This window comes from Aethalodelphis obliquidens, unplaced genomic scaffold, assembly GCF_003676395.1.
Source record: "Aethalodelphis obliquidens isolate GAN/ISIS:26980383/991018 unplaced genomic scaffold, ASM367639v1 scaffold29, whole genome shotgun sequence".
Lineage (NCBI taxonomy): Eukaryota > Metazoa > Chordata > Mammalia > Artiodactyla > Delphinidae > Aethalodelphis > Aethalodelphis obliquidens.
In genome coordinates, this window is record NW_020837973.1 from 974,842 (window position 1) to 983,643 (window position 8,802).

General features: G+C 43.1%; 1 long non-coding RNA gene across 1 annotated transcript; it reads right to left on the bottom strand.

Annotated features, from left to right (window-relative positions):
- Positions 1 to 216: 216 nt before the first annotated feature.
- On the bottom strand, positions 217 to 8,021 carry LOC113630245 (uncharacterized). The gene is made up of 2 exons (XR_003436865.1): positions 7,594 to 8,021; positions 217 to 524 (listed from the first exon to the last, which is right to left on the bottom strand). It is a non-coding gene; the product is annotated as an uncharacterized LOC113630245 (long non-coding RNA).
- Positions 8,022 to 8,802: the final 781 nt, after the last annotated feature.

Below are 8,802 nucleotides of genomic sequence, written 5' to 3' on the forward strand. Positions count from 1 at the left end.
TCTTCAGCCAGTTTCTACTGATCACAAGGCAAAGATGGCCTTTGACTCAGGACACAGGATCTCGTGGGAAATTCACAAGGTAAGAATGTTACCCTGAAATCTTGTTATCTCAAGTAATATCTAACAGCAGGAAGGAATGCTGAGAGCAGGTCAGAGCAAGAAAGGGAAGTGAAGCTTGTTAAAGAAAGTAGGAGTTGGAATGATGACACGTTGCCAGCAATTTTTAATCCCTTTACTAAAAGAAAAGAAATGCAGACAATAAATAATGCCAAATGCACCCAGGCACGTAAGCATGTGGCTCCCACTCCCGGGCGCTCAACCCTCTACCCACCAGCCGAAGTCCTGTGGGTCGAGTCCACCTCCGAGGCCTCTGCGTGAGGGGAAGAGGTCCTGACGATGATGGCTGATGTACTTAAAGATGATGGAGTCTTGAGAACACAGTGGTTGAAACATTCATGACATGCTTTCCTGTATTTCCAAATCCATTGTTGTCAGTTGCATAATTAATGGTGGCATTGCTAATTCTGGAAGAAGAGAGAGTTTGCATAATTTGTTTATGCGAGAAAAGCAGGCTTCTGTTTGGAGAGCCCTGATGTGCTCTGCTGAGATGCTCTGTTTCCCAAATATCGGAGGACGAATCGCATTCTTTCCCAGCTTGGAAACAGAATAGGACTTAATCCTACCCGAATGTGTTCTCCCTCCCTGGGCTAGTGCAGAGACCCAGGCAGTAAAAAAAAAAAAAAAAAAAAAAAAGGGCTTCGGGGCAAATAGACCTCCGATTCCCGAGAGATGGTGAATAGCCGGGAATAAGGGGCCAGCGTGTGGCCACACGTGGGGTGAGAAATCAGCTCTCTTGCAACATTTGGGGCTCCCCCTTGGGCAAGATTAGGCTCCACACCAGCCTTGTAATGGGGCAGGAGACTTGTGTGTGGCGCGGAGAGATAGGGGCGGAGGCATCCAAGCGTGGACTGCGTGCTTAGAAAAGATGGAGAAGCTCTGAACTCTTCTGCAGTGTTGACCAATAACGTCCTGGACCTGCGCTAGAAGATTTTCTTGATTTCATGCTTGAGGTGCTAAGCACAGCATTGGCACAGCCCCAGAGCACCAGCCCCTGCCCAGTGGTCTCCAGTGCCTGGAGGTTGAACCGGAGGACGCTTCTGCTTTCAGGAGCCAACAGTCAGCGAGAGAAATTGAGGGGGCCAAGCAATTTCATTTACTGAGTTTCTCTTAAAGTGGTAGCTCAAAACACTCATGGTGGGCTTCCCTGGTGGCGCAGTGGTTGGGAGTCCGCCTGCCGATGCAGGGGACGCGGGTTTGTGCCCCGGTCCGGGGAGATCCCACATGCCGCGGAGCGGCTGGGCCCGTGAGCCATGGCCGCTGAGCCTGCGTGTCCGGAGCTCATGTTGTTTTGTCGATGTTGGGCGTCCCAGTGCTCCCTGTTCCAAGGGTCCAAGTCTGGTGGTTGGGTGCCCTGTGACAGGAGTATCAATCCCCACGTTAAAGCATTCGAAAGTGCTTTAGCAAAGAGGGCATATTATTGCCGCTAAAAAAGAGCTGAATTTTACTTTGGAGTGGTTTTATTATTTTCCTTTTTCCTTTATCAACTGTTGTTAAATACTTTCTCTCTGGTTATTTTACTTTGTATTTTATTTTATTATGTCCAATGCATGAAGAAGGTCACCTGAATGCCCACCACATTTTTCTTAGTTTACTCCAATGGTGTGCTTGTAAATATTCAGCAACTGGGTTTCTGGGGAGAACAACCCTGATTTGCAAGGTTTGCTGATTGCTGTGGTGTAAATACTCCCACCCAGCAGATTTCAAGCTGCCCACATGATGCCACTGAGAAGCCGGGAAGAGATGTACACATCGCCCCATCCCCTGGGAGCCAGACAAGCTGCTGGAGCTGCTCGGGCTGTCAGCCAGGTGGACGCGCCGCCCCTGAGGGGCAAACCGCCTTTGCTTTCCTATGGTTACATATAGAGCTTTGTCTCCCAAGAGAGGGCTGATCTAGAAGGTGTGGCTGGATCGACACAGGTCAGCATCATCCTGGGGCTGGCGTGAGGAATCATTGCTATCATGTGCTAAGAGATAGCATACATTTTCTTGGTTCATCCACCATCACTGAAGCACATTATTTTAAAAACAACATGATAGACTGTAAGGGACCTGGTGTTAGGAGTCACGCTCCCCAGGACTAAAATCCGAACTCTCCTTGACCTTGAGAACATTACAAGCAAACTCCAGCCTAAAAATGCTTTCCTATTACGGCATGAAGATTAAGTAGGAAATACAGGCATAGCTCCTAACCCAGGGCCTGATGCACACTCCACACTCGGGGAGAGCTAGTTTGCGTCTATAGTCTGCTCTTCCACAAGGAATTTGGGTAACTGGCTGTAGAAATCACTCAGAGACTCTAAAAAGGAGTGTGAACTCACTCTCCAGGTGCTAAGAGTCTAGCAGGGAAGTGATGGTCATTGGGGTGTCCAGAGAGAGCTCCACTGGGTGACAGGTGGGTTGGCTCAGTCAGGCAGGCTAGAGGGGGCAGCCCTCCCTCCTGCCCTCTGCCCCCTCTCCTGCTCTATCCAGGGCAGTAGGGGTCACATCCGCTGAGAAGGTGATATGTACAACGAATCGTGAAGAATGGGTGACATTTGTCAAGCGGTGGGGGGACCATAGCTTGATAAAGAGTGAGGGTTATTTTTCAGAGAAATGTGTATATATGTATCTATAACTTACAAATGGATATAGCTTATAAATGACCACACCAAAAAATCTGTTCCCATTCCTTTAACATTTAAGTGGGCACTAAAACCTTTAGATCGGAATTCCTCAAGTTGCAAACACTAAAAAATACTGAGATAAGAAAATGGCTATTTCCCCTTTCTAAGATGTATTTTATATCACTTCAGACCCTGCGACGTACCGTAACGTGAGGTCAGGGGCAGGGGGCATCTCAGGCCCACGTCTTAAAGCCGGTAAAGAAACAGAAGCCCATTGTGTTCCAGATTTGGTCACACCAGTCCTCAGGGACACCACTGACTCTCTCTCTGCCTTCGCTGACACCTGGCTCTTCCGTGGCCCTTCTGGCTGTCGGGACTCACGTCTGAGGTTACTGTTCTCAGGCTCAGGTTTTCCCACGAATTCATTTTCATGTCTCCTCCCCAGGCTTGTTCACTGCCTCTATTTCTGTAAGACAGTTGTCCCATAGCTCTTAATCCAGGCTTCTGAACAGCATCCAACATGGTGCTTGTGGTCAGAATAGCCAGGATGAGTTCTGGCTTGGTCACTTTCCATTGTAGGAATCTAGCAAGAGATTATCTTATTCAAATCTCAGTTTCTTTATCCAGGAAAGAGACAGTGAAGCAAATAACAGGAAGTTTTTGTGGAAATTAAAATAAAAGTATACATTTAAGAGTGCAGTATAAATGTTAATTACTATTGATACTGTCATTTTAGACCATAAAAACAGAGGCATGAATCTCCCCTTTTTCCTGAAATTCTTCCAAACTAACTAGAGAAAAAAGTCCTTTCTCAAGCCCACTCTCATTGTACTCTGACTAATCTGGAAACACGCATCTCTGTACGACAAAGCTTTATAGAAAATGCCCATAAAGAATTCAGAAATTGGAAACATTGAACATGGATTATAAAATAACAAATTAAAAACAAGCTTGGAAATACTTGCAGGGATCAGGAAATTTAAAAAAATGACACAGCTAATTTGTAAATGAATTAAATAGAACTTCCAGAAACAAAATGTTAAGAAACTGAAGAAACCTCAACAGATGAGTTTAATAGAAAGTTAATACAGCTGAAAAGAGAACCAGTGAATTGTAAAATAGGCCCCAAAGAGACCCGAACCAGAAAGATTAAAAAAGGAAACTATAGAATAATAGATTAGTTTAACAGGATGTTTAGGAAATAACAGATTTGTTTAATCAAAGTTTCTCAAGAAGGGCTAAGAGAAAGCACGTGGAGAGATAATGGGTGGGGATTTCCCAGGATTGATTAGAAACACTGATCTAGACATTTCAGAATCTCAGTTAATCTCAAGCAACATTCAAGCATGAGGGAATTCATTCTCAGATATATCTTAATAAAACTGCAAAACAACAAAGACTGAGAAAATCTTCAAAAGAGACAGACTCATTGTGTTCATTCTTCTCTGAGTGCTTGGACATATTCATAAGAACTTTTTAAAAGTGTTGTCTGCTAATTCCATCATTCTTGCCATTTCTGGCCAATGGACAACTTTGAGAACCGTCAGTGGTAACACAGGGCTGGCACACATTCAAGGTCTGACCGGACAGAGTAGAAAGACCTGGTTGAATGCTTGGGACTTTCCATAAAGATCCCAGAAAAGGCTCGCCTTAGTAGTAGGGCTAAACTAGATTCAGGGTGCAGGCTAACCTGTATCCAGCTTCGCCTGAAATCACCCTTCAGAGGACCAACTTGATCCATGGACAATTTGCCTCCTTTTGGGAGGAAGATCCTCAACACTCACTAAAGGAAGACAACGAGGTCCAGCCACTCAGAGACACAGTAATCACGATGGCCAGCATGCAATCAAAATGATTAGACGCGCAAAGAGTCAGGGTAATTTGACTCATTCCTAGGAGAAGAAAACCCAGAAATGACAGGGAAGATGAAAATAACAAAAAGGAATTTGAAAACAGCTCTTTAAACCATTTCCAAGTAAAGAAAACTGCACATCATAAACAGGGGAATAGAAACCATAAGAAAAAATCCACATTAATATTCTGGAGCTGAAAAGCACAATATCTTAAATCACTGGATGGTAGTGATTTCTAGTAGACTAGAAACTAAAATGAAAAGTGAACTTGAAGACTGGCCTATAAAAATTGTCCAAACTGAAGCAATAAAAGAAAAAAAATTGGCTGGAAAAAAGAGGAGCTCTTCATTGACTTCTGGCGTAATATCAAGAGGCCTAACATAAGTGTAATGGAAACATAAGAAAAAGAGGAAGGGCAGAAAACCATTTGATTAAATGATTGAAATTTCTCCAAACTTGGTGGAAAATATAAACCTACAGCACTCAAAGAAACTCAGAGAAAAAAGAAAATCATACCAGGGCACATTTTAATCAAATTGCTGACAATGAATTATAAAGAGAAAAACTTCTTAAAAGTAGCCTAAGAGAGGGGGACATATTACACGCAAAGTGACAAAGACAGAAATGATGGCCGACTTCTCATTGGAAACACTGAAGGGCAGGAGACAATGGAACACCAACTTTGAAGTGCTGATTAAAAAAAAATCATTCTAGAATTCTCTATCTAGTTAAAATCTCCTTATAGAAATGAGGGAAAATAAAGCCAATTACAGCTGAGATCGGCTTTTATCACTAGCAGGATTGGTAATAAAAAATCATTATATTGTTTCCTCAAGGTAGAGAAAAATGGTAACACATTGAAACCCACATCTGAAGGAATTAAGACCCTTGAGGGATAGTAATATACGAGTAATGAATTTTTTTCATTTTATTAAAACAATTATTGGCACTTTAAAGCAAAAATAATAAAAATACATGGTGTAATATGTAGCATATGTGGAAATAATCTGTATACCAACATTAAAATAAAAGGCAGGAAGGGAGAGATGAAAGTATATTGTTATAATCTTTTATATGTATACAGTGATACAATGTTTTATAAAGGTAAACCAGGATAAGAGCATATTGGAACTATAGAGCAAACACTATACAAATAAAATAAAGAGTAACCACTAAGTCAACAGAAGACATGAAATGGAACCTTAAAAAATACCAAATCCACAAGATCACAGAAAAAAGAAGCAACAAACAACAGATGGGAAAAATATAAAACTCATATCAAGAAGTCGGACTTAATCCAATTATATGAGTAACTAATTAAATTAATAAATTAACCAAACTAAACACAATGCAGATATTGTCAGACTGGATAAAATAATGCTGCCTATAAGAAACAATTTTTGAACATAAAATTAAAAGGATAGAAAATATCATATTATTTAAATACATTTATAAGCAAGCTGGAGTAGCCATATTGGGACCACAAGGGACATTTCAATAAAAAGACATGACAATCATAAATACATATATACCTAACATATGAGTCTCAAAATACATAAACGTGAACTTACAGAAACAAGAGGAGAATAGACAAGTATACAATTAGTAGAAGATTCAGCCCTATTCTCTCAGTAACTGACGGATCGTAAGCTGAGAATCAGTAAGTATACAGAAGGCTGGAACAAATTAGTGACGAAGTAGGTCTAACCGACCTCTTTAGAGCATGACGCCTTCTAACAGTAAAATCCATTCTTCCCACATCCACATGCACATTCACCAAAGTAGATTATATGCTGGGCTGTGAAACAGGTTTTGGTACATTTAAATGGATTGAAATTATACAACATATATCCTCTGACCACAAAATAAATTAGAAATCAACAAGTAGACACTGGGAAATCCTCAAATGCTTAAAAGTTAAATGACATATTTTAAACCATAGTTTCAATGAAAAAATCACAAGGAAAATTAGAAAATCTTTCGAATTGAGTGATAATGAGAAGGCAACACATCAAAATTCATGGGTTGCAGCAAAGCAGTGCTTAGAGGGAGATTTTAACATTAAATACTTACATTAGAAAAAAGAAAGATTTGAAAGCAATGATCTAAGCTTCCATCTGAAGAATCAAGCAAAAGAAATTGAAAAGTAAGTAGAAGGGAGGAAATAATAATATAGAAAACAGAGAAAGTCGATGGAAATAAAAATTGGTTCCTGGAAAAGGTCAATAAAATGATAAAGTCCTAGATAAATTGATCAAGAAAAAAAATGGGAAACACATTCACCAGTTTCAGAAACAAAAGAGGGGCCGTCACTACAGCGCTTACATAGATTCAATTGACAATAAAGAGACATTATGAAAAATTATGACAACAAATTCAACGACTTAGATGAAACGGACACATTTATTGCAAGGCACAAATTACCAAAACTGACTCAAGGAGAAATAGAAAATCTAAATACTCATGAAGCTATGTAGAAGGAAAGAAACGGGTATGTATGTATTTCCTAGGAGTTTTTATTATTATTTATAATTTTTAATAATGGTCTCCTCTTTCTTACTGTAAAAGTAATAATCTTGGCCATGATTTTCCTGCATGTGATTTTAAGATTTGTTTCAGATTTTCCCACTTGTCTGAGTCTTGACTTACACGTATGCCCCAGTTTATTGGGTCTCTAGTGATACCCTGTGAAAATTTACTTTTTCTCACAGTGTCAGATTAAACAAAAATGTTGTTCTCTCTTCCTGGTATCAGATGTCAGAGATATTAAAAATTAACTTTCATTGGTGTCCAGGAAAACGAAACAAAACCACTGGGCGTCTCTAACAGTGTCTGACTTTTGCCCTGAGGGCATCGTGGTCTGTGTGAACAGCTGGGGAAGATCACAGTAGCACCCAGGACTCCTCTAACCCATTTACCATAATCCCTTAAAATCTGACAAAGACTGAGGGGTAAAGCAGGACACGTCAGAGGAACATCCTCCTGTTGACAGCTGCAGGTAAAAGGACAGAGCTCACCTCTGCAGGTAAGCCGCCAGGCCTGCTGAAATCCAGGTGTGAGCCCAGTGAATAAGCTTCCCGGGGCACTGGGCAGCGCCCCTTTCACACTGAGCCTCGCAAAATCATAAGGAAGCGCCTTGGGACATAACCACTCTGTCTGACGTTTTGCTCCGCTGCTTGCCTTTTTTCTTTACGATTTGCAAAGGTGTTTTCAGTTGATTTTACGAATCTCTGAGGAGCAGAAGGAAACCGTATGCTGCGGCTCCCTGAGGATGGAGATTTTGCACGCGGCGTTTCTGCGGGGACACGCTGGGCACTCCCCAGGAAGGGGAAACTGTCAGACTTAATTAGCAACGGCTCCTCTGAACTCTAGATGCTTCCGGGGCCTCTGTGACAAGCTTTGTCAAAGCAGGCTCTTGGCCACCACACTTCACATCCTGGGCATTCTGTTTTCCCCGAGCACTGCATACAAATGACTGAGACTAAGAGAACGTCCAATAGGCAGAAATGTGAACTGCAGTAAACAGGAAGCTGTAGCCAACAGGCAGACTTTCCAGCCTCTGCGTGCCTGTGCGTGTGCACGTGTGTGTGTGTGTGTGTGTGTGTGGTGTGCGTTATGTGCACGTCTCAGTGCATAACTAGAAGCGAGCATTCACTTCTAGTTATAATTGTACCTAATCTACAATGAGGTAGACTGTTTTCTGTATCAGAAGAAGTCGTGGCTGTTGAGACGCAAGGGGCCCCCTGCCGTGTCACCCCGTGTTCGTGCTGCCCACGTGCTGCTGCTGAGGAGGTGGCCCTGCAGTGCACCCCTGAGCGCACCTGACTTCCAGAGTCACCTAGTGGAGGCAGGAGCAGGGGGTGGCATGGACCGGAGGGTCGGGGACAGCACTGTCGCTGACCGGGAAAGCTTGCCGTGGCGGCACGGGAGGTGGCGAGCGGTCAGGCCTGGAGTGGCCCCTGAGCAGGGGCTGGGGTGGGCATGGCCCGGCCTTGGGAAGCTGTTCCTTACTCTCCAGGGACCGGCGAGCTGTGTGGGGTGAGGACAGAGGGCCTGACCTCCTTGAGGGAGCGGGGTCTGCACGAAGAGAGCGGTGTGGCATCCCCAGGCTGCGGCAGGGCCATGGGCTCTGTCCCCGGGGAAGCAGACCACTGAGGGCATGGGAGCCGCCTTCACTGCACTCAGGGTTGTGGGGAGATGCTGCCCGGGACGGTGACGCTGCCTCT